The sequence below is a fragment of the Anguilla rostrata genome, chromosome 3 (assembly GCF_018555375.3).
Source record: "Anguilla rostrata isolate EN2019 chromosome 3, ASM1855537v3, whole genome shotgun sequence".
NCBI lineage: Eukaryota > Metazoa > Chordata > Actinopteri > Anguilliformes > Anguillidae > Anguilla > Anguilla rostrata.
In genome coordinates this window covers 55,531,309-55,557,109 of record NC_057935.1, presented here as the reverse complement: position 1 = coordinate 55,557,109, position 25,801 = coordinate 55,531,309, and the positions used below count along the sequence as shown (strand labels likewise).

The 25,801-nt window shown below is 36.6% G+C and overlaps 1 long non-coding RNA gene across 2 annotated transcripts in view; it reads left to right on the top strand.

Moving 5' to 3' along the window:
- Positions 1-9,511: 9,511 nt before the first annotated feature.
- Positions 9,512-25,801, top strand: part of LOC135252062 (uncharacterized) — a 29,017-nt gene continuing 12,727 nt past the window's right edge. For both annotated transcript variants that reach the window (XR_010329294.1, XR_010329293.1), the window contains exons 1-2: positions 9,512-9,602; positions 10,862-10,937. This is a non-coding gene — a long non-coding RNA (uncharacterized LOC135252062). The remainder of the gene's footprint in view (positions 9,603-10,861; positions 10,938-25,801) is intronic.

The following is a 25,801-nucleotide window of genomic DNA, read 5'->3' as shown; positions in this document are numbered from 1 at the left end:
CATTTAAAAAAGAAAAATGTTCTCCCTAAGAAAAACATGCATGTATTAGACATTTTGTATGGCCATGGGTACACATGCTAATAGACATTTTTTTTGCTTCTTTCAAAATCAATAAAACTCATGGCCCAACCTTTCTTCAAGCTGCTGAACACAACCGTAAACTTGCCTCAACCCTCAGACTTACCGTTTTCCTAACCCTAACCCTAGCTGAACCCTAATTTGAGCCCTTAACTCTAATTTGAAGCCATTGGTACCATTGAAAACACCTGAAAACCGATTTAAAATGGATGGAAAACAAGGTATATATCATGAATACTATAATTTAAATGCAAAATCATATCTATGAGGTCATTTAAAAAAGAAAAATGTTCTCCCTAAGAAAAACATGCATGTATTAGACATTTTGTATGGCCATGGGTACACATGCTAATAGACATTTTTTTTGCTTCTTTCAAAATCAATAAAACTCATGACCCAACCTTTCTTCAAGCTGCTGAACACAACCGTAAACTTGCCTCAACCCTCAGACTTACCGTTTTCCTAACCCTAACCCTAGCTGAACCCTAATTTGAGCCCTTAACTCTAATTTGAAGCCATTGGTACCATTGAAAACACCTGAAAACCCATTTAAAATGGATGGAAAACAAGGTAAATATCATGAATACTATAATTTAAATGCAAAATCATATGTATGAGGTCATTTAAAAAAGAAAAATGTTCTCCCTAAGAAAAACATGCATGTATTAGACATTTTGTATGGTCATGGGTACACATGCTAATAGACATTTTTTTGCTTCATTCAAAATCAATAAAACTCATGACCCAACCTTTCTTCAAGCTGCTGAACACAACCGTAAACTTGCCTCAACCCTCAGACTTACCGTTTTCCTAACCCTAACCCTAGCTGAACCCTAATTTGAGCCCTTAACTCTAATTTGAAGCCATTGGTACCATTGAAAACACCTGAAAACCCATTTAAAATGGATGGAAACAAGGTAAATATCATGAATACTATAATTTAAATGCAAATCATATGTATGAGGTCATTTAAAAAGAAGAAAAATGTTCTCCCTAAGAAAACTTGGCATGTATTAGACATTTTGTCATGGATGGACAATGCTATGACATTGTTTTTTGCTTCATTCAAAATCATAAACTCATGCCCAACCTTTCTTCAAGCTGCTGAAACACAACCGTAAACTTGCCTCAACCCTCAGACTTACGTTTTCCTAACCCTAACCTAGCTGAACCCTAATTGAGCCTTAACTCTAATTTGAAGCCATTGTACATTGAAAACCTGAAAACCCATTTAAAATGGATGAAAACAAGGTAAATATCATGAATACTATAATTAAATGCAAATCATATGTATGAGGTCATTTAAAAAAGAAAAATGTTCTCCTAAAAAAACAGCATGTATAGACATTTTGTATGGTCATGGTACACATGCAATAGACATTTTTTTTGCTTCTTTCAAAATCAATAAAACTCATGACCAACCTTTCTTCAAGCTGCTGAACACAACCGTAAACTTGCCTCAACCCTCAGACTTACCGTTTTCCTAACCCTAACCCTACTGAACCCTAATTTGAGCCTTAACTCTAATTTGAAGCCATTGTACCATTGAAAACACCTGAAAACCCATTTAAAATGGATGGAAAACAAGGTAAATATCATGAATACTATAATTTAAATGCAAATCATATTATGAGGTCATTTAAAAAGAAAAATGTTCTCCCTAAGAAAACATGCATGTATTAGACATTTTGTATGGTCATGGGTACACATGCTAATAGACATTTTTTTGCTTCTTCAAAATCAATAAAACTCATGCCCAACCTTTCTTCAAGCTGCTGAACACAACCGTAAACTTGCCTCAACCCTCAGACTTACCGTTTTCCTAACCCTAACCCTAGCTGAACCCTAATTTGAGCCCTTAACTCTAATTTGAAGCCATTGGTACCATTGAAAACACCTGAAAACCCATTTAAAATGGATGGAAAACAAGGTAAATATCATGAATACTATAATTTAAATGCAAAATCATATGTATGAGGTCATTTAACACCAGGAGCGCCGGACCATTTCCTGGCATTCAAATAACTTTTCGCGCGGCCAGGGTCAAATGGCACATTAGCCTTCAAACTGGAAATATTCGCATTGTTCGCTAGATGGCGCTTATTAGACACGAGCTGACAAAGGTTGCCAGCCCATTGTCCTAATGAAATATTTGCGAGATTTTAGACTGTCAGAGTATCAGAGTAAGTTATGTTTTAGTTACGGCTCGGCATTCTAGTCAACACATTGTTGCAATATAAATGTATTCAGAATAAACAGTATGTCTGTATGAAGAGAATGAGTCATGAAAAGCTAACAATAAACAGATTGTAGGGAGGTCAAACCTGTTTTTCAAAAAACAAATTTGACAGTTTATTCTTCATGCATAATATCATAAATGCTAATAATCAAATAGGCTAACAACATATAAATCGCCGATTTGCCAGAATATAACTGTAATACGATTTTTAAAATTAGCCGCTTCCCTCCGCATGTGATCACTGTCGTTGGAGGGAAACGCATCATCACCCATGCGAATTTTAGGGTCGGCTTTTCTGTTTTATAAAAATACATGTAAAAAATATTGTCGTTCAAACAAGTTTTTTACGGTGACCAGAAAACATGTAGGCTACACTCATAGCAAGCAGGTCATAGCTGGCTGTGACTATTCGACTGGGGATTCGAAATCCAAAGTCTCTTATTCATCGTAGGCTAATTACAAAAAACACCCATTCGTAACACTGAATAATACCGCAATGTACATAAGAAGAATCCTGTTGTTCAAACGAGTTTTTTCCGGTGACCAGAAAACATGTAGGCTATACAGGCAAGCAGGTCATAGCCTAGCTAGCTGTGACTATTCGACTGGGGATCCAGAAGAAGTCTCTGGAAATCCAAAGAAGTCTCTTATTCATCGTAATTACAAAAAAAAAACCCATTCGTAACACTGAATAATACCGCACTGTACATAAGACCTTAGCAACCAAGTGGGATTTCAAAACTGATTATCGCTTCAGCGCACACACGCAATATTTAAAATATTTTAAAAGAATATAAATAATGATACATTTATTCCTGGTTATTTGACGTGATTCTTGCTTGGGCTGTCAATCCTATGATAGTGTAAGAAAATTGTTAATTACATGTGCCGATCATTAGTAACATTAGTGGTAGCGACCTGTTTCTCCCGATTGGTAACTGTAAATGTATTGCTGAAAGTGGAATAGTAATTATGTGGGCAATTAGTTTAATAAACTCCATAAACCCTATCAATGGTTGCGTGGACATGGTAAAGCACAGAGACGCCTACATTCCCACGCAACGCATCCCGATAGTTTATGCATGTGCTGTTGCATCTACGCAGACAGCGTGAGCAGTCTTCTAACACAGTTCCTAACGTGCAAGGCTCTAATTTTTGAATATGAAACAAGGTCCGAACCTGACTAGAAATAAGTAAAACTTAAAAAACAAGTAAAAATGTGACACTTGTATCTTTGTTTTGGGCATGTATCTTTTTACTACTCAGTAGGCCTAAAAGGCCTACTCATGATAATAGCTTCAAAAAAACTACCAGCTATTCACGCACGATCGTTCACGCTCATCTATTGAATCGCCACTCACCCCTCCCCCAGCACCAGAATACTGAATTCTTTAGCTGCCTTTAGCGAAACCAGAGCTGATAGTTTTTTCTCTATGGCCCCGAGTCAAACTCAGTAGGTGTGAATGTTCAGCTTCGCAGAGGGGTGTGATTTTCTTCCTCTTCACGACACCAGTGATGGCGATTGGAGACTTCACCTCAATAGACCTAACTTATATTTTCAAAACCTACATTTTCAACTGTGAAAACAATATTTAAAAATTTCCATTCAATCTATGGATAAGCAAAGTATTTATTGATATCAATATCAATATAAAACATTAGTAGGCTAAATGTTAATAGTAAACATAAAACATCAGTAATAACAAGCACAAATCCGCAATAGCTGCGACCGCGCATGCATCCACAGGAGGACACTTTTGTGGACCAACTGACCAACAAACTAAAGAGCTGCTGGTCGCCTATATGCCGCGGAGTTTGTAAGCTAGCTGCCTTTGCCATCATGTGATTTGACATTGCAAGTTTGGTCGATAGCACATTGCTCAAGATGCCGTCTCATCTTTATACGTGCATGCATGAATATGTGCTTTCGTTCTAAGTAAGTGAAAAATTACGGTCAGCATAACCATGCTGTGCCATGCTTCGCTAAAGCATCTGAAGTTTTCTGTGTTCTCGGGTGGGGGAGGGGTGAGCGTTGAATGTCCCATACAGATCAGTGGTCTTACCCTTACCCTTAGATTGACATGTGAATGTTCCACTTGAGAATGGTTCACTTGTGCCACGTGTGAATGTTTGAAAGTTGATATCTCTCCAGGGAGAGATAAAATGTTCTATTTGTCCGGCACATAATATTATTATGTTATGTTAGCCTACTCAAAAATAATACAAGTATTTTGCTTAGCCGTAATTCGTTACGCTACAAAGTATGCCTTGTATTACTTTTAGTTACGCAGCAATCTCTCGCTCTTGCTTATACTTTTTTCTACATTTTTATTCTTTTTTTTTTCCTATTTAGTTTACTGTTTTAAAAAAAAGATTTTTATTACTAGTTTACTCAACGGAATAACAGCATACACCACACGAACACATCACAAGACACTTCACATTTGTGAAATCATTTTTGATTGTAGGCTATGTAATAGTTACATTTATTGTTCTCTCAAGTAGCCTAAAGGTTAATACTACGTTTTTTAAAAATTGTGGAGTTATACATAATAGCAACTGCAAAGCCTAGCCTAACCGGACATCGTGTCACCACTTGCGTGCTTCCACAATGATTTTTCCCCCCCAAAACCTTTACTCCCTGAAACGAATGTCCCCTATTTCCTGGTCCCTCAAAAGCCAAATGTGTCACGTCACATTTTTACCTCACAGAAAATAGGATATGATACAGCTATAATTTTTTAAAGCATATTTTGACAACGAGCAAGGTATGCTTGATCAGAACTCACAGAAAGTCCACTGATAACAAGTGCACTAAATAAACGTAATCCGTCTGGGATAAATGCATAGGAAATTTGCCGAGGGAACCGATGGCAGAAGAAACGTCCGAGTTGGTGTACAAAAAGACGTCTTCACTGAAACACTCTATAAATAAACTAATTAATGTCTAAGCTTTTGAAAAGTAGGCTAAGTTTCTATATTGAAACTACAAGAGCGGTCACATTTTTGCAATAACCACTCTTGTTTTACTAGCTCGCATGCACGCTGAGCGTCGAACGCTAAGCGTGAGTGAGCGGCGAACCCATAGAACTCGTAAAACAAAACGTGAAATTGTTTTAGGCATAGATTAACCATAGGTCTTATTTTCGGAAGAAAACTAAATCCCTATTGGAAAAATGCATTGGCAATCTGCCGAGGGAACCCATGGCGGAAGAAACGTCCGGGTTGGCCTACAAAAAGACGTATTCACTGTAACATTCTACGAATAAACAAATTAACAGCCGAAACAAATAGCGCTTCGAATATATTTTTATCTTGTTATATTGTAGTCGTTTCTTTAGCTTAGATTTAGTTTTTGCGATATCATACGCAGCATTGTTGTTGTACGTGAACGTGTCGCATGCAGCCATTGTGCACGAGAATGATAATGCATAAAATTGAAAAAAAAAATTGTTTATGCATTTGAAGACGGATCAATTTTATTTTAACCCTTATTTAGAAATTTCTGAATTTAGAATAATTGTAAAAATAAAATGTAGGGCTATGATTTCAGAACACAAGGGAAAGGCATAGGCATAAACAAATGATCACAAAACGAACGCAATAGCCTATAAAAATATTTTTTAAGATCACATATTTAAAACATTATATAATGTATTATTCAAAATAAACATAAACAAATATTTCTAATAACAAAATAAATAAAACATTCGTACAAATATAAATGCGTGTCCACCGCGATGAAAAGTATATCCTTGCGCCTCCTGGTGTGGTGAAGGAAAACTGACTCCTTAGTCTGAAGACGGCCGTAATTTAACAACACTGTTATAACACACACGGAAGTGAAATAAGGTGCTTTTAACATTTTCCAAACGGGACTTTGACATTCCTACTACGCTGGTACGTAAAGAACAAATATTTAGGAAAAGTCAGTGAATGCGGATGATGTAGCTTGCTAGTAACTAAATGAAAAAAATCCTGAACTCCGAAATATCTCAGTGACAGGTCAAATGACCTGTCACAGCGCTCCTAGTGTTAACAAACAAAAATGTTCTCCCTAAGAAAAACATGCATGTATTAGACATTTTGTATGGTCATGGGTACACATGGTAATAGACATTTTTTTTGCTTCTTTCAAAATCAATAAAACTCATGACCCAACCTTTCTTCAAGCTGCTGAACACAACCGTAAACTTGCCTCAACCCTCAGACTTACCGTTTTCCTAACCCTAACCCTAGCTGAACCCTAATTTGAGCCCTTAACTCTAATTTGAAGCCATTGGTACCATTGAAAACACCTGAAAACCCATTTAAAATGGATGGAAAACAAGGTAAATATCATGAATACTATAATTTAAATGCAAAATCATATGTATGAGGTTATTTAAAAAAGAAAAATGTTCTCCCAAAGAGAAACATGCATGTATTAGACATTTTGTATGGTCATTGGTACACATGCGCATAGACATTTTTTTTTGCTTCATTCAAAATCTATTAAACTCATGTCCCAACCTTTCTTCAAGCTGCTGAACACAACCGTAAACTTGCCTCAACCTTCAGACTTACCGTTTTCCTAACCCTAACCCTAGCTGAACCCTAATTTGAGCCCTTAACTCTAATTTGAAGCCATTGGTACCATTGAAAACACCTGAAAACCCATTTAAAATGGATGAAAAACAAGGTAAATATCATGAATACTATAATTTAAATGCAAAATAATATGTATGAGGTCATTTAAAAAAGAAAAATGTTCTCCCTAAGATAAACATGCATGTATTAGACATTTTGTATGGTCATGGGTACACATGCGAATAGACATTTTTTTTGCTTCTTTCAAAATCAATAAAACTCATGACCCAACCTTTCTTCAAGCTGCTGAACACAACCGTAAACTTGCCTCAACCCTCAGACTTACCGTTTTCCTAACCCTAACCCTAGCTGAACCCTAATTTGAGCCCTTAACTCTAATTTGAAGCCATTGGTACCATTGAAAACACCTGAAAACCCATTTAAAATGGATGGAAAACAAGGTAAATATCATGAATACTATAATTTAAATGCAAAATCATATGTATGAGGTCATTTAAAAAAGAAAAATGTTCTCCCTAAGAAAGACATGCATGTATTAGACATTTTGTATGGCCATGGGTTTACATGCGAATAGACATTTTTTTTGCTTCTTTCAAAATCAATAAAACTCATGACCCAACCTTTCTTCAAGCTGCTGAACACAACCGTAAACTTGCCTCAACCCTCAGACTTACCGTTTTCCTAACCCTAACCCTAGCTGAACCCTAATTTGAGCCCTTAACTCTAATTTGAAGCCATTGGTACCATTGAAAACACCTGAAAACCCATTTAAAATGGATGGAAAACAAGGTAAATATCATGAATACTATAATTTAAATGCAAAATCATATGTATGAGGTCATTTAAAAAGAAAAATGTTCTCCCTAGAAAACATGCATGTATTAGACATTTTGTATGGTCATGGGTACACATGCTAATAGACATTTTTTTTGCTTCTTCAAAACAATAAACTCAGGGCCCAACCTTTCTTCAAGCTGCTGAACACAACCGTAACTTGCCTCAACCCTCAGACTTACCGTTTCCTAACCCTAACCCTACTGAACCTAATTGAGCCCTTAACTCTAATTTGAAGCCATTGGTACCATTGAAACACCTGAAAACCCATTTAAAATGGATGAAAACAGGTAAATATCAGAATACTATAATTTAATCAAAACATATTATGAGGTCATTAAAAAAATGTTCTCCTAAGAAAAAAGCATGTATTAGAATTTTGTATGTCAGGGTACAAGCTATAGACATTTTTTGCTTCATCAACAATAAACTCATGCCCAACCTTTCTTCAGCTGCTGACACACCGTAACTTGCTCACCCTCAGCTTACGTTTCCTAACCTACCCTAGCTGAACCAATTTGGCCTTACTCTATTGAAGCCATTGTACCATGAAAACACCTGAAAACCATTAAATGGATGGAAAAAGTAATTCATGAATACATAATTAAATGCAAAATATATGTATGAGGTATTTAAAAAGAAAAATGTTCTCCCTAGAAAACATGCTGTATAGAATTTTGTATGGCATGGTACACATGCAATAGACATTTTTTGCTTCTTCAAAATCAATAAACTCATGACCACCTTTCTTCAGCTGCTGAACACACCGTAAACTGCCTCACCCTCAGACTTACCGTTCCTACCTAACCCTAGTGACCCTAATTTGACCTTAACCTAATTGAAGCCATTGTACCATGAAAAACCTGAAACCCATTTAAAATGGATGGAAAACAAGGTAATATCATGAATACTATAATTTAAATCAAAATCTATGTATGAGGTCATTTAAAAAAGAAAATGTCTCCAAAAAACATGCATGTTTAACTTTGTATGGCATGGGTACACATGCATAACATTTTTGCTTCTTCAAAATCAATAAAACTCATGCCAACCTTTCTTCAAGCTGCTGACACAACCGTAAACTGCCTCAACCCTCAACTTACCGTTTCCTAACCTAACCTACTGAACCCAATAGCCTTAACTCTAATTGAAGCCATTGGTACCATTGAAAACACCTGAAACCCATTAAATGGATGAAACAGTAATATCATGAATACTATAATTTAAATGCAAATCATATGTATGGGTCATTTAAAAAGAAAAAAGGAAAACAAGGTAAATATCATGCATACTATAATTTAAATACAAAATCATATGTATGAGGTCATTTAAAAAAGAAAAATGTTCTCCCTAAGAAAAACATGCATGTATTAGACATTTTGTATGGTCATGGGTACACATGCTAATAGACATTTTTTTTGCTTTATTCAAAATCAATAAAACTCATGACCCAACCTTTCTTCAAGCTGTTGAACACAACCGTAAACTTGCCTCAACCCTCAGACTTACCGTTTTCCTAACCCTAACCCTAGCTGAACCCTAATTTGAGCCCTTAACTCTAATTTGAAGCCATTGGTACCATTGAAAACACCTGAAAACCCATTTAAAATGGATGGAAAACAAGGTAAATATCATGAATACTATAATTTAAACCATTATACTTTGGTTCAGGTGATCACACCTTGCTCCAAGCAAAGTAAAATGCACATATGCTTGTGTTCCATGCCTATATTTTAAAGAGTCCTTATGTCCATAATTTATGGTCTCCTTGGTGGAAAGAGTTGGGCAGTGAGGCCTGTAACCCCCACACTTGTCACTCAGGGTCACCATTTCCCTATATGTACAGAGCTACTGTTTACGGGTAGGAGTTTCTCTTTATTGTAACAGCTTTTCCGTTATTTCACTATACTTTGCTGCTTGGAAATTTGTGTATGTGTAGGTGGGTATGTGGATGAATATGCCTATTACTAATGTGGGGAGGGAGGTGGTCACAAGAGGGTCCTGACACTGTTGTCATACATAGGTTTCTAATATCCATTTTCAGAAAGTGAAAAAGATTCCTGCAGTTTTATAAAATCATTCCTTCTGCCAATATCTTTCCATTACCCACGCCTCACTGCTGCCAATGCCTCCACAAGCTATCGAGCCCTGCAGCTGTATGCCATTACTCTGCAGCTAAGTATCTTCAGAGGCGCTAGTAATATACCACGCTTTACACTCATTTTACTATTGCTGCCTCAACTTGGCAGTTGTTCATTATGCTCGACTGTGCATTTCCCCCCGTCTGAGAACTGCCAACAGGCACTGTGCAATAATAATGGAACAAATGGAAAAGCATTCATTTTCTACCCTGCACTACTCGGAATCTAATTAATGATAATGAAGCCATGTGTTTGAATTAGATTTTTAAAATACATTAGAAAATGTATAGGTCATTATATATATATATATATATATATATATATATATATATATATATATATATAAATAACAGGAGACAAAGATCTGTTGCAGTTTAATTATAAAAGTTCATGCAAGCTCCGAAGGACTGTCTCTTGCCTTGCTACTCTGTAAAGTGTCTTTGTGACAGTTCTCTGTAAAAAGCGCTATGCAAATAAAATTGAACTGTCCCCACAGTGGTGGAAAGAACTCCCCAAAGTTATCATGAGAGCAGAATCATTGGTTATTTTCCAGTGCAGACTGAAGTACCAAGTACATCTTCAGATAACATTTGGTTCCCCTCCCATCCCCACCGTCTAGCATTACTACATTTTTTATTAATCCAAATTGTTATTTTTATTATTTTATGTTCAATCTCGTGGTCATGGTCTGGATCTTGGTCTTGACCCTCAAAGTCCCTGCTTGTCTTATGGTCTTTGGGCAAGACCGTGGTCTTGGACAAGACCATGTTCTCTCTCTCTCTCCAGCCTGCTCAAGATAATAATCACTCCACTGCACCACTAGTCTGTGCCATTACATTACCACTGCAGATATGTCAGTGATTGCAAGTTTCTTTTTTCATGGCTCCTTGTAATATGGGGATAAAAGAGTGAATGACAACTGTTCACCTAATGGCTCCCCAAACCGCAAGTAATTCAATTAATAACTCAGTTTTTTCAGCATAGTCTATGATTCATGCCAGTGCCACCCGCCTAGTCAGACCAGGTCTGTGGCGCAAGTTGCTGCCCAGCATGTGGTGAGTTGCTAATGTTGGAGCTGTCATTAATTTTGGAGTATGGATGTTTAGTGGACCTAACTGAGCCCAGTCAAAATAAGAGTCAACAGATCGAGAACAATTTATTTTGAAAACAAAATTTATCATGAAATATTTAATAAATATGTACTAAGTCATTTAAACGTATGCTGTAGTTTTTTGGGAATTTTATTTCTGGGAAAGCTCAGACATGGTGGATGATATTCTTGCTATCTATTTATGATCTCTTTTTTTTTTGGTCTGTTTTCATGCTGGTTTATTAACACGCTAATACGAATGATAATCACAAGAAAAAAAACTCACAGCAAAATTTCAGAAAATAGCTGATGGTCAATAAAATTGTGGGTAAGTACACTACTATTCGCACATAATACATTTTTTCCCGATCTCATATATTCAGAGCTGCTGCTGTTGCTAGTTTATATATATTAATTATATATTTAATATATATTTTTTATAAACAATCTTGAGCTGGTTTGCGAATTGCAGGCATGGAAAGGGTAAAATTGCATCTCCACATTAGAAAAGGTTCAGAGACATCAGTAAACATTGACAAAGCACTTCAATTCCAATCCTTTTTCTCTGGCCTCATTAAAATAAAAGCATAAATGGGAATAAAAAGTCATTACATGCACCGATTCGGAAGCTGAAACAAAACCGAACGCAACGGCAACAAGAACAGAAATGGCAGATTAAAACTCCAGTTTTGAAGACAGAGGAAAAGTCAAAGCCCTGCTGTGAGGCGGTGATGAGCCATATCCTGTATCACAGTCAAGGTAAAACATCTCCAGCTGTGAGGACACTTTGTGATCAAAGACAATCAGAGAGGAATCACCATAGCAATGATTACTGCTCAGCCTCCTGAGAGCCATTAAACGGGCCTGTAGCCACAGAGCTGCAGAGGAGTGAACCGGCTTTAACCATTAACTCTGGGGTTTACCGGGACTGGCAGGTCAGGCACACGTGTGGCACTGCCCGGCCCATATTTATTTTCTAAATCCAATTAATTGTTTATCTTCTGCACAAGAGTATACAGTGCCATAAAAAAGGTATTTGCCCCTTTCCTGATTTCCTCTATTACTGCACATTTGTCTCAATGAATGGTTTCAGATCTTTATTGAAAATGCAAAATTAGACCATGGGAAACATTTTTTTTAAAAATTATTACTTAATTCATTTAAAGGTCCAGGCAACTGGATTCAAATTGTGGTTATATTCCCCAGAAGTTACAATTGATTGTCTTCGTAGTACATCTTTCAAGTTTTAAACCCAGTTAACCCAATGTAACCATTAAATTGTAATAAACACTATTAGATTATAGTGACCTGTTCAGTAGACAAGGACAGGGTGGGCATGTATCCTGTGTTCGTTAACATTCATATCTGTAGCACATGTCATGTGTCCTGGAATGGTTTACTTAGTTTTGTATGTTTAAAATCCATCCAATTACAGACAGACTAAGCTTACACAAGCAAATTTAAAAAAAAAAAAGAAAAGAAAAAGAAAAACCTCATTCAAAATTCAGAATAACAAAATGAGAGAGAACCTTTTGCTTTAATAAATATATTTTTTACAGGATTAATATTCAAGAAGGAGTCATAATGCAATCATTTTTAAAATGAGGTGCATTTATTGAAGCATTTCAAATAAAATAGCTTTGAATAACTCTCAACTGTTATTGAAAACTTGCATTATTTCTCTATGGATCTGAAGGGGAAAAAAAATTATGGATTAATTTTGAAATGAAAACAAATGAATAATTTAAATTCAATATCCTTTTTGTCACTACCAATGCATATTTTTAAAGATGATGTTGAGTTATGCAATCTCTGTGCTACACCACAATAGCTTATTCCCCAGTTTTATTTATTTATTTATTATTTGGATCCAACAACACCATTTTCTTGATTTTTCACCTTGTTTCACCTTTTATTGATGTTACACCTGTGTTAATCTTGACCACCAGATGAATACTGGCGACCATTTGTAGCAAGTCTGTTTAGGTTTAATTACAAAGTAAATTCATACCGTATTTGACACATTTCAATTTTTGATTAAAATCTGATTATCTGACCTTAAGGTCAAGGTTGTTGACCCCACTTTTGGACATGTAATATAAAGCTAAATGTAGTTCTTCCATTGGAAAAGAATATGCTTTGTCCTTTATTTTGAGTAATATCATAAACCGGAATTGTAAAAGTTTTTTTCATTAACAAAACAAACAAACAAACAAAAACAATAACAAAAAAAAAACAAAAAACTGAAAAACAGAACAGAAATAGAAAGAAGTTAGTTGGCAGTTTGTGGACTGTTATCTGGTTTAGATTGCCTGTATTTGTGTATATTTAGGAATGAGAAATTCCAGCATTATTTGAACACCTTTCTAATTGGCTGCAAAATGGGACACTTAAGTTCATTCGTTTTATTTAACTAAATACAACCGCAAAACAAATGTACTAACCTAAAATACACCACCACCCCCCACCAAACAGACTGCAGCCCTGTAGGGACATTGCTTTGCATCAAGTTAATAATGAACCCTTTTAAATTCACAGTTACATGTCATGCAGCAATTCCTTATTAATTATTCAGAGTAACAAATACATTTGCTTGGGGGACTTGGAAAGCCGGAACTATGAACTCACTACTGCATTCAATAGTTATTGAAATATGCTGTTCCTCAAAAGTCAAGAGTCTTATGCACTGCTTTGGCATATGATCTATATATATATATATATATATATTGTGGCAGGCTCACGGGTGTGGGGTTTCCACGTCACCAATTCGATAACTAAACACGCACACGAAACACAACTGGAGTGCAATTGGGGGGGATTTATTTGGGAAAATTTACACAAGGAGGAAAAGGGGGAAATTCAGCAACCAATCCAAAGTCCACAATCCGTTCTCGTTGTCCTTTTTCCGTATTCCAGGGGTAATCCAAAAAACCAGGTCCTCAGCCAAAACAGTTCGGTACACTCGGGGTTTGTCAAACAGTCCGGGTCACAACAGGTAATCACACAGATATTCTCTCTCAGATTCAATGAAGAACCAACATAAAGTGTCTTAGTAAGATGTTGGGCCACCACAAGCCACCAGAACAGCTTCAGTGTATCAAATTAAAGGAAAAACCTGAGTAAATGAGTGGAGCAACACAACAAATGTGAATGCTTCCATACAGGTGTTTGTAGCACGGATGACAGAAGCTTCAGTCACAAAGACTGCTCAACTCAACTAGTGTTTCAATAGGAAGAGTGACTAAAGTGATATCTGCATGTAGATCTGTGAGGAAGATATCAGTAAACAAGGTCAGAAACTGTGGTTGAAAGCACACATTCGATGACTGTGTTTCTCGTGCATTAGTGCGATCCGTAAGGAAAAACAGAAGATCAATGGTGTGTGATGTACACCAAGAGAACAGTACAGGCCTGAATGCTTGACCCCTAGAATGAGGGGTCCGGTGGCTCTGTTATGCTGTCGGGGCATTTTCCTGGCATGATTTGGGTCCCCTTGTTTCCCTAGATGGAAGGGTCACTGCAAATCAATACAAAGCTATTCTGAGTGATTACATTTATCTTATGATGAGACATTTCTGTCCTGATTTCAGTGTACTCTTCCAGGATCACAATGCCCCCATCCACAGGGCACGAGGGGGTCGCTGAATGGTTTGATGAGTATGAAAGTGATGTGAATCATATGCTATGGCCTTCACGATCACCAGATCTCAACCCTATTGAACACCTATGGGAGATTTTGGACCGATGTGTTAGACAGTGCTCTCCAACATTATCGACAACATCAGATTTATAAAAATCGCTATAAATTATAATTTAGAAATTATAGCCCTTTTATTAAAATGCCCTTTAATAAAAGCTGAAAATCTGCACTTAACCATTGGTGAATTTTTAGCTTATAAATATTAAATTGTGGAGTGCAGTTAAATCAAACTTTATGGAGCTCACTATATTCAAGGAATTCAACAGTGTATTTCTTAAGTACAACAGGATCTCAACCATGAATCAAACTATTCCCGTCCAGTACCCTGACCCCACTACCCAGCACTTTTCAAATGAACAATGTTATTACTTCTCAGAACATGCATTAAATATTTAATTCATTGCAACATTTATTAATGCTATTTGCACTGCATAGAAAATGTATATGTCCACTTCAATTACTTTCAGCTAAAGCACTTTAATTTGACTGAGTTGTCACCATCAAGCTTTGACAACTGAATATACACCTACACTTGAATCATTTAAACTTGGTACTTGAAAGTAATTGAGTTGTTGAAAAATAAGTTGACTGCTGTCAAACATCACTTTAAATTCATAAGGGACTATAAAAATTCATTTCAGAATTCCTTTTTAATAAACCTCAGATTTTATCTAGTAGAAAGGGATATTTTAAAAGTGTGAAATTATGTCAATGTAAGGAATTTTGTAATATATGAGTGTTCCGCAGTGATGTGTAATAAGATTACATGACTGTCTCGTGCTTTTATTTTTCTGTGAATGCATTTTGGATTCATATGTTTATTTTAATATACATTGTGCTCTACACTACTCCCAGGTATGCTGTCTCACCTTGATTGTCCCTTTCAGGGTAAAAAGCGCCATCTGTTTGTTTTCTGAAAATAATGGATCATTGACTTTCAACATTTCTCAAAGAGGCATCCATCACTTTCCCTGAGTGAGCTGACAAGGTGTCCCTATTTCCATTTTCCAGATAGCACAGGGACAGCACAGCATCTTCTCTCAAGAATACCTTCCACAGATCTTGTTGGCTCTCACCTCATTCGTCCACAATTGCCCTCTAGTGTTTTATTTCTTGTGGGTCAGTTGCAGATTATGTGAGGTGAATTATCGACATAATCTTTTTTAATGCTCTCTCTGCTGTAAGGGTTTGATATCAAGTTCTTAAGAACGTTTTTTTTTTTAAAACGCAGTGACAAATTTGTTTTTATTTAATAGTTCTGCTCTGAAATGCACTCTAGTCTTGACTCATAAGCCAATGTTTTCAGAGAAAATTACTATTTGCCACAGTCATGAGTGGTGATTTAGTCCATCTGAAATAACATTAACACAAACAGGTGTGTCTGTAGGTTCATTCATGTGGCAGTTGGATATTTATGGTAGTGCCACAGACAACAGAGTGGCGTGACAGAAACAGATCCCATAGCAGTCACATGGTACCAGGAAATGGAGCTGTGGTTCAACACAATATTGATTATAATGAACAGTCACTTTCTTTAAACACAGCACACTCATAGGTGGTTTCAAAAATCCCATCTGGCCCAAAATGCTCAGAATTATCGAAGTTGTGAAATCTATAACATTTGAAAATGTAATTGGCTGTCTCCAGTTGGGCACTGGTTCAGAGGTCTGATTTATCTTCTTCAATGTATTAATATATTTACAGACTGCATCTGTTACTCATTATCACTTACAACTTTTACGCATCAGTCATTGGTCTTGGCATTCCTCTGATATGTATTTAATGTGTCAGGCCTTGTAAGTCGATGTTGATGAAATCCTCTATCAAATAACACACAATAGTAACCGCAGTAATCAGTTGACATTGACTCGGTGTTATGGTCTGCACCTGACAATTCACAACATAAGGCACAGTAAATCTGATAATCGCGCAGAGATGTGTTTATTAACAAAAATTAATTGATCTATTTCCAAAAAAGACGTAACAGAAACATGGACAGCGTAGAACCCAGATGGTTGCTGCAGGGAGCTCCCCTCAGCTATCAGGGTTTCTTATGAAGGATTTCCTACAGGTGCTGTCAATCCTACAATCAAAGAAAAAGAACAAAACATGACAGGAAGAGCGAGACACCAGCCACCTGCAACTACAGACACAAGTGTGAGGGTTGGGGACATGACAGTCAGCTTATTATAGTTCTACTGGGTGAACAAATCTGAATACACGATGCAAAACTCGCCTCCATCTGGAGTTGTTACCTGCGCATTATTACTCCTATCACTTAACACATAACATAGCATGGCATAGCATAGCATAACCTAACATAACATAACATAATGATGAGAACTGGCCATTCAGCCCAACAATGCTTGCCATTTTCCTAACTAAATTGTACCTAGTGCTCTGATTACCGACAAGATATGATTTTGAGCGACTGTCATCTTCACAAACACATTTATTGGATAGGTCACCATGATCAGTGCTGGGTCCAAAAAGATAGTTCCCTTCATTGCATGGAATTTTACACTAATAGGGGGTGTTAACGTTTTTGAGTACCAAGCAGTTTTGTGCTTATCCTTGGCTGACCAGACATCCTCTTTTTTCCTGACAATTTTTCTTTTTGGGATCTATAATATCTGTCAAGACGGGATTTCTCACTTTATAAGTGTTCAGTAAGTTTTTCTTGATCCACAGATCTTATGTAGACAAAAAAATAGCCTAGTATATGTTCACAACACTCATCTACCCCGTCCTCTTTTTTTGAAATCCAATGCACAGTATGGTCACTCTAGCTTAACCACTGTTTAAAGATATGCTGGTAGTTCTTTCTGTGAATGGGCCTTCATGAGAACTCCTTCATTAGTACTACATGGAAAGCTCATGGAAAACACAACATAGACTGTCATAAATGGCATAAGCATTTCATGAAGGTTTAGGCAGTGCTTATGATATTACATACTACTTCCGAAGGAGTAATATATGTAGCTCATATGAAAGACGTTGCATCAAATTACACCTTTATTAAACAGGGTAAAAAGAGAGAGATCATCTTTATCCCGGGACTTGGCATGGTTGCCAAACCCCACTAAAGAAAAGTTGTACTCTCTATTCTATTTTAAGTGAGCCCCATAGCTTCAGGACTTTGAAATGAGATAAATTTGTCTCCTAGCCAAATTTCCGCAGGCTGGCTTTCATTACAGGCTATGTTCATCAGTGTCTACTCCAGAATAAACCCAGTAAATTAAGCCACAAAGCACTTTCAAATAAATTCTTTTTTGGGAAACTGCCTTAGTCTTAATTTTGTAAACTAGCATTGAATACTTCACAAGGTGTCCTGAGCATTGATATGGTTTGGTTCTTTCCAAACCATTTGGTAGACGCATTGAACCTTTCACCATGTTGTCATTAATATTATACCAATATACTTGATGATGAGACATGTTTTCCATATTCCTGAATTAAATATTCACTGGCCCATGGCCAGTTATACACTTTTTTTAGGTTTATAGCAGCATAAAATTGCATAAAATCTCATCATTAATGTCTCCAACATTTAATTATTACAGTCTGTTGGAAGAGAAGGATGAAAACAGAATTCCTGAAAATGGGAACATATCAGTAATTTGTCCTTGACATGTAACTTGCTCTATATATTGAGGTCTTTCCCAAATGTACTATACAGTATTTAAATGATGTGTATATATATATATATAACTTGAACACTACTATATGAGTAATACTTAAAAAATAATAAATAAAAAAATAAATTGTTTAAATGACCTATTTCTGAGTCAATTTCTCATTATCTTCATTTTGAATATGTTCGAGAGAAAAATATTTCTTATGTTACTGATGCAAATGAACACTGTATCATCTGGATACATTACTATATTGTTGGCAACTAATGGGCATATGTGTTTGACTTAATTAGATGTTTATCAATACATTTAGATAAGCTGCTTTTATCCATATTAGCAAAAATCAGATGTTTGCACCCTGGAATTCCTCAGGAATTAAAACAAAGTTAAGAGCTAATGCTTAAATACCATACAGAGGAGTACTTCATACTAGTTAAATTTCCAAGCCTTAGTTATAAAAATACATGGCGGTTTTAGATGGTTTAAATCAGGGGTAGGCAACCTCGGTTTTGGAGTACCAGGAGTGGTTCTGGTTTTGGCTCCATCAAAAAGTATTTCTAAAACTGAATTCATTTTAATAAATCTTGCTTCATTAATGCAGGTGATCATGGGCTGGAGGGACTCTGCATTTCACCATTCAGAGCATTCAGGCTCAGACCTTTATATCTTCCATTAAGCTCCTGTGATCAAACCGAAACGGCACTGGCACTCCAGAGTCAGGGCTTCTGACCCCTAGACTAAATGTAAAATTTTGATTATCCTGCGCATGTTAAAATTGCACTCTAATCCATAGAGCTAGTTGAACAGACAGTGTTGTTTGGACCTATTATTTATGTGTGTATTAATGGCTCATTGTCCCATAGCAAGGCTACTTTGATGCTGATGCCCTGCACAGCAGAGATGCCCTGCCTGTAGTACAGTATTACCCACTAGTTAGGCTATGTTAAGATCCTAGCTGAAGTGCTCCTCACAGTACAAGCAGTTAAAATGTCAGAGTTTCATAATATCAGACAAGTAACAAAACTAAAGTGTTTCCGCTGCCATCCTGTAGGTTTTTTTATCTAACCTTAAAAAAGCAGACCACATCATTCAACAGCTAGAGATCTTGTTGAGCTGCTAATGAATAGATTCAGGTGTACCAAATTTGGGTTGAAATGAAAACCTATGGATGGTAGAGCAGATCTGCAGAAACAGAGCTGGGCAGCACTGCAACCAGCAGAAGCCCAAAGTTAAACTGGCTTGTATATGTTCCATTGCTACCATCCTATGTGCATGTGAGAAACTGATAGTGTGTAGGCAATAGTATGAACTGTAAAACCTTTTTTTTATTACAATGCTGAATAACTAATATGCAATATTTACTGTCCTAAAAGTATCAGACTGCATTTTTGAAATGCTGCAGTGCTTTTGAAATGTAATTTGAACGCTTTCTTCCTTTGCTGAAAACACAGTTCATCAAACTGTATGATGTGCTTTTTGGAGGAATCAAAAAATGTAAATGTTTCTCAAACCACACACAGGCAGGTGGGAAGTCGAATACAAAGGGAGCTGCACAGCTTGAACTAATTCTTGCGACTGAGTTATACAGGAGAGGGCCAGAGAGAATTACTAAAAATATTTGGAATAGAATGGAACTGAGTTGTATGCAGCGTGGTTAAGTTCACTCTAATGTGTGCATACAACACACACACACACACACCCACACACACACCTACACACACACACACACACACATTTTCAGGCGGTAAAGGATAAATATATCAGATGTGAAAAGTGAAAACCTGTCATAAAGAGAAACTCACCACAAAGAGAAGCCCTGGAAATATGACCATTTGGAGGGCGAAGGGCAAATGGTGACCCCTCCCCTCCAAGAACAAGTGTTATAAGGGTCCCTGCCCACCAAGGTGCTCTTAAAATGTGGACACATGGACTCTTGAAATATGGTCATAGAACACTAGCACATGTGTAATTCACTTTGTTTGGTGCAAGGTGTAATCACCAGAGCCAAAGTATAATTCTCTACATGATTGTGTACCTGTAGGTAACCAAATGTTGCATGAGCTCAAACAGTTTTTTCTGGGAAAAACGGGTACAGCAGGGAATTTACTGTAAGCATGTACAAAACAACTGTGACCATCATGAGGAAACATCCTTTGGTTACAACCAGAAATGTTAATATATATGGCTGTTTATTACAATTTGTGGTTCATATTTTGTAAACTATCATCTTTTTGTTGGCTATTTATTAAATGCATTTTGAAGAATTGACATTATTCAAACAAGTACAGCTGTATATAATTGGCTGTTTCCTGGACACCCTCTCTCTGCAGTTCCTAGTTGGAAACAAAATGAACATTGCTGCTCATTATTGATGATCATTTTTGATGTGCATGGTCCTCTACAGCATATATATGTTTTATAAATTTGATGAAGTCAGGCAATGCTGCAATTATTTCTTGGTGAAATTCTGATAACAGATTGATCCTCTCATTTAATTAATCTCAAAATGAATTAAATGGTCACAGATGTATGAACTCACTGACAAACAAACCAATTGTCAAACTAATTATCAGTGTTGCCTAGGAACAGGTCTAGTTTGTCTCTTCTTGAATATTGCATACAGTAAATACCTGCCTGAAGAGAACAAAATTAGCTCTTCAGAATAAGCTGTGCAAAAGTAAGCTGAAGGGTGAACTTAAAAGTAAATGAAAGCAATAAAGGTATAAAATTTGGTTGTATAGCCCTTAAATGCAATAACAGGGCTACCCCCTGACATTGCCAAAGATTTGGTATCTTGTTTGGACACAGGCCTTCACTGCAGCCAATTTCAGTTGATCTTTGTTCAGGGGGTTTCTGATTAGATTTAAAACAGGTGACTGAATTAGTCAGTCAAAAATCCACTTTTTCCGGCTGATGAATGCTTTGGTTGTGCAGGCACTGTGTTTTGGGTCATTACCTTGCTGCAGGATGAAGCGCCCACCAATGAGGTTGGAGGACTTTTTTTGTATCAGAAAAAATCTGCCTGCGCACTTCAAAATTCATCCTGCTGCCATCCTCCAATACAGAATCAATAACCTTTCGTAAAGGTTTATTTTGGTCTCATCTGTCCATAAAACTTTGTAATAGAACTCTTCTGACTCATCTCAGTATTTTTTGGTGAATTCTAATCTAGCCTTTGCAGTTTTCTGCCCTCTGTAATGAGACTGCTGGTGATGTCACTGGCTGTTGTGCTAGGGCTTTTTTTAAGATTCATCTGCCATCAACTGCAGTTGTCTTCCTTCACTCAATTGTAAATTGTTTATTTTTGAGTCTACCGGTAGTTTTTGACTTTCCAAACTGCTGGACTTAATATCCCCAGTTTCTGTGCCATCCTTCTGTCCTCTCAACTTACAAATTAGTTGTTTTTCAGCCATAGATATTCCTCTGGTCTTCATGATTCTGTATACAATTGTGATTGTGTGAGCAACAGTCTTCCTTGACCTACAGTACCAGGCCCTTTGCGATTAATGAGTTCACCAGTATTTTCTTTCTTCTTAATGATGTTCCAAACAGTTGATTTTGGTATGCCGAAGGATTGGCCTATGTCTCTGACTGTTTTTTTTTTTTTTCTCCCCATATTTCTCAGCCTCATAATGGCTTCCTTGATATTCATTGGCACAACTCTGGTCCTTATGCTGACAAACATCACTAACAGATTCCAAAGGTAATCAAAAGCCTAGGATCAAGACTAGATACTGAAAGGTCCATTGTGCTTGCTGCAAAGAAGCAATTGAACACACTTGACAAATCAGAAACTCCAGTGAAGCCATTTGTCACAAACATTATGGTGCCCTGAAATAGGAGGCTATGAAAAAAAGTGCTGTTATTTCTACATGGTGAAGCAAAATGTATAAAAATATCCTTTAATAAAATCTAAAATTATGGAGTACATAGCCAAATCAAGAAAAAAATGTCTTTACCCCACACTTTATGGAGCTCACTGTATGTGTGTGTGTACAGTATATATATATATATATATATATATATTATATTAACGCTGTGCATTCTTTGTGTGGTCACTGTATAGAAGGGCAGGCATAATTAACACAATATACGGTCTGGCATCTTAAATTAGAGCAGCCTTTACGTGACTTACAAGAGACCTACAACAAATATACCTTTTGAAAGCTTATCAGATCCACACGGCACAACAGAACTCTCACCCTCAGGAGCTATCCATAATCTCCCTGTGCCCATAATTACCAAATATAATTAATTGCCTGTTTTACTGGATTAGTACAAAGTTTTACTAGCTTTTGAGAAGCTTGATACATAGAGAGAATTACTAAAAAGAATTTTGAAAAATATTTGGAATAGAATGTAACTGAGTTGTATGCAGCGTGGTTAAGTTCACTCTAATGTGTGCATACAACACACACACACACACCCACACACACACCTACACACACACACACACACACATTTTCAGGCGGTAAAGGATAAATATATCAGATGTGAAAAAAAGTGAAAACCTGTAATAAAGAGAAACTCACCACAAAGAGAAGCCCTGGAAATATGACCATTTGGAGGGCGAAGGGCAAATGGTGACCCCTCCCCTCCAAGAACAAGTGTTATAAGGGTCCCTGCCCACCAAGGTGCTCTTAAAATGTGGACACATGGACTCTTGAAATATGGTCATAGAACACTAGCACATGTGTAATTCACTTTGTTTGGTGCAAGGTGTAATCACCAAAGCCAAAGTATAATTCTCTACATGATTTAGAGCAGCCTTTACGTGACTTACAAGAGACCCACAACAAATATACCTTTTGAAAGCTTATCAGATCCACACGGCACAACAGAACTCTCACCCTCAGGAGCTATCCATAATCTCCCTGTGCCCATAATTACCAAATATAATTAATTGCCTGTTTTACTGGATTAGTACAAAGTTTTACTAGCTTTTGAGAAGCTTGATACATATAATTGTAATACCAGTAAATACCATGCCCTCTTGGGAATGTGGATTGTTTTACATTAGACCTCGCCATTAATTCTTTACCTTATTGAAAGATCTAAGTGCTCTGCAGGGAGTCATTCTTTGTTGCAATGCATTTCCCAAAGAGAAAAATAAACAAAATGTGGTGAATCTTTCTTTTATGTGATTAGTTAAAGTCATTGACTGACTAAGGAGTTCACACATCTTGTTTCTAAGGCCTAGATTTGCTGTTGATTGAAAAGACACCATAGCAACCTGCAGAAACTGTGATGCTTCAAGACTTGAGTTTGACACCCCTGTAATTGTTGTAGTAGTGGTTGGCATCACTAACGGTACTGGTCATTATCATAGTTGTAATAGTGGTGATGATTAGTTGTCTGAGCTATGGTAGTGGTGGTGGTCATCATAGATGAAAGTTGTTTAATTCTGGATATATTCATGACTTGCTGTGATTAGTGAAAATCATTGATCAAAAGTAAAAGGAAAACTGCATTTTTTAAAATTTATTTTTAATTTTAGCTTTATTCAGGTTGAAAGCAGAGTGGGTAACAGATAGTGAAGGGACCACAACTGAGAATGTGGCCTTTTGTACTTCTTGAGACTTAAACAAGGGTAGAATTTTATCAACTATAGAGTGATTATTATCATGCTACATCTTATTACAGCAGAAATGCATAAATGCAAAGGAGAAAAATGTTAGTCTAATGAGATAAAGCTTACAACTTGCTTGGCTATAGCTTATAAAATTATTTATAGGTAAAAATGAGTATGTTACAAATATGCTATAGTAATGCAAACAACCATTCCAATGAATGATTCAAATTTAAATGGAAAATATGAACATTTCAGAGATCCAAACAAGTCCCTTACAGATGGGTTTGCATCTCTGATGTTCTGTAGTAGAGGGCTAAGCGGTGTGGTTACCCATCCCTTAGTGAGGACACACACACTTAAGGGAGAGAAATGCTGTGTAGATCTGCCAGCTTACTTGAATTGGCAAGTCTTCGAGTGATTTATTTGATTGCTACCAAAAATAAAGTTGTTAGTGCTTAGCAACTATAAAGTCAGTAGTGTTTTGTTGTCCACTTTTCTTATCTCTTATTTTATGGACTTTTTAAAGCTAACCTTGGGAATGTCTGTAAATACAACATCTCTTTTAATAATAACTATTGTATTTGACAATTTGCTTTTGAATATGCAGAATTTTTATCTCTCTCCTTGCAATAATGCCATAATGGATATCTCTTTTTTTTCTAAATTAAATCTCTTTCTTATATTTAGGCTTTTTCATAGCAATGGTTATAAACATGTAGTCCATAGCCTCTTTCTTTCTTGGTACATTTGTAATGATTGTAAATTTGAACGTCCTCAGTTTGAAATAGGCTTTTAGTGGGCTAAAGGGTGCGTGCTTTTGCACATCGATTTGGATAAAAGCGTCTGGAAAATAAATTTAATGTAATGTCTGAAATGAAGACTAATGCCAATCATTATTTTCAGCATTTGTGGTTTTCATATTAAGGACATGGATGCCCATTTTACTGTGCTTTCTACACACGATTCTGTTCACCCCACCGTTATCTGCAGGTTTAATTTTGTTATTGTCATTTTCCTTGAACCTTTTGCTTAGTTAAATTGGACTGATCCAATCTTTAAGGTTGGTAGAGATTTGACAAAGCTGCTTACTCTCACAGCATCTGTAATGTCTGTTGTGGCTAGCACAAACACTAGTGTTGCTCAGACAGTGACTATTATCAAATGTAGCTGTAGATACACTAAGGGCTAGTCATTTAAAACATTTCGAGGTCTCTTAATATACCCCCTTATTAATGATGACAGTGTTAATTCACAAGTTTAGTAATTTGAAAGGACAACAGTTGTAATGCCAGTGTATGTTAAGCTCTTAAGTGGCATTTACTCATGTTTTAGCCATATTCATTTTAGGTTTTCAATCCAAATACAGGATTTTTTTTTTTTTTGCTTGAGCAGATAAAGATAGAGGTCGTACAATCTCAGCACTCCCTACACTTTACATCATGGATGCACACACTGAATTCCTGGTATATCAACATGTATTAGTGATATTTTTAGATGCATTTTTACATAATTCTGAGAACTACTGGCTCGAAACTTACTGATAGAATAGCTGCAACATGATATTATCTATGTTTACCCAGCAGTTTGCCAGCTTTTTTGGCCCCCTGGGGAGAGCATATTTTATGTAGTGATATTAAAATATCACCAGGATAAAAGTATTGAAGCCAAAGGCAGGTTTACACCCACATCTGATTTTATGCCAGCAGCAATGGTGGTATTTCATACTGACCTGTCAAGACAAACCAGCTGAAATGATGTGTAGTTAAAAGATGTGATATAAATGCAGGTCATGTACACTGAGGCGCCCACACACACACACACACACACACACACACACACTACACACATTCACTCACGCAAACCGCACACACACACGCATTCACTCACGCAAACTGTACGTACACACACACACACACACACAC